This window comes from Acanthisitta chloris, unplaced genomic scaffold, assembly GCF_000695815.1.
Source record: "Acanthisitta chloris isolate BGI_N310 unplaced genomic scaffold, ASM69581v1 scaffold5836, whole genome shotgun sequence".
Taxonomy (NCBI): domain Eukaryota; kingdom Metazoa; phylum Chordata; class Aves; order Passeriformes; family Acanthisittidae; genus Acanthisitta; species Acanthisitta chloris.
In genome coordinates, this window is record NW_008678619.1 from 81,309 (window position 1) to 82,061 (window position 753).

Below are 753 nucleotides of genomic sequence, written 5' to 3' on the forward strand. Positions count from 1 at the left end.
AACAGACTACCATGTGTCAAAGGACAGGCTGTATGTCACTGGCAATATGAGTTTCCCAAGGTTTGCAAACACTTGGATTTGCCCATTGATTTGTGTTAACAGTCTCTTTGTAGATAGCATGTAGGAAAATCTGGAAATTTTTTTGCTGTTATGATTGATATTGCTTGAACTTTAATCATATGCAAGAGGCAGCTCAGCTTGTTGAATTCATTAATTGCTAAGGCGTAACATATTCACTTAATTGGATTCTCTGCTAGATAGAGATGTATTTATATGTATTTGTATATGTGCTTAGTGTATATATTTAGCTCCACAAAGACTGATATTAATGGAATGTTCAGGTTGCCTGGTGAAACAATCAGCAGACTGGAAGGGATAAATGTTCAGTGGTAAGCACGATCTTTTCTGTTGCAAGAAGGGTAAGGCCTGGCTTACTGGATATTTTTGGCACAGCTGTAAAGCAGGCAGGGCTAAAGTTGGCACTGAGGAAAATTTGCACTTGTATATGCATTGGGCTGGCCATGGAGCCGCTCTGCACCTGGGGTGCCACCCCATCACGGTGCTGGTCTTGTTACCAAGGACTGCTGATCAATTGGTCTTTCTCCAAGATTGTTTCTCCTGCCCATGCCTCAGAGGCTCCCTCCATTTCCTTGTGGAAGACAACACTGTACTGGTGAGTGTCATGGTTTAACCCCAGCCAGCAGCCAAGAACCACGCAGCCACTCACACACTCCCCCACCAACGGGATGGGGG

The 753-nt window shown here is 44.2% G+C and overlaps 1 protein-coding gene across 1 annotated transcript in view; it reads left to right on the forward strand.

Moving 5' to 3' along the window:
* GRIN2B (glutamate receptor, ionotropic, N-methyl D-aspartate 2B) overlaps positions 1-753 on the forward strand; it is a gene marked incomplete at its 5' end in the record, with an annotated part of 118,665 nt that overhangs the window by 73,506 nt on the left and 44,406 nt on the right. The gene's annotated exons all lie outside the window — the stretch shown is intronic.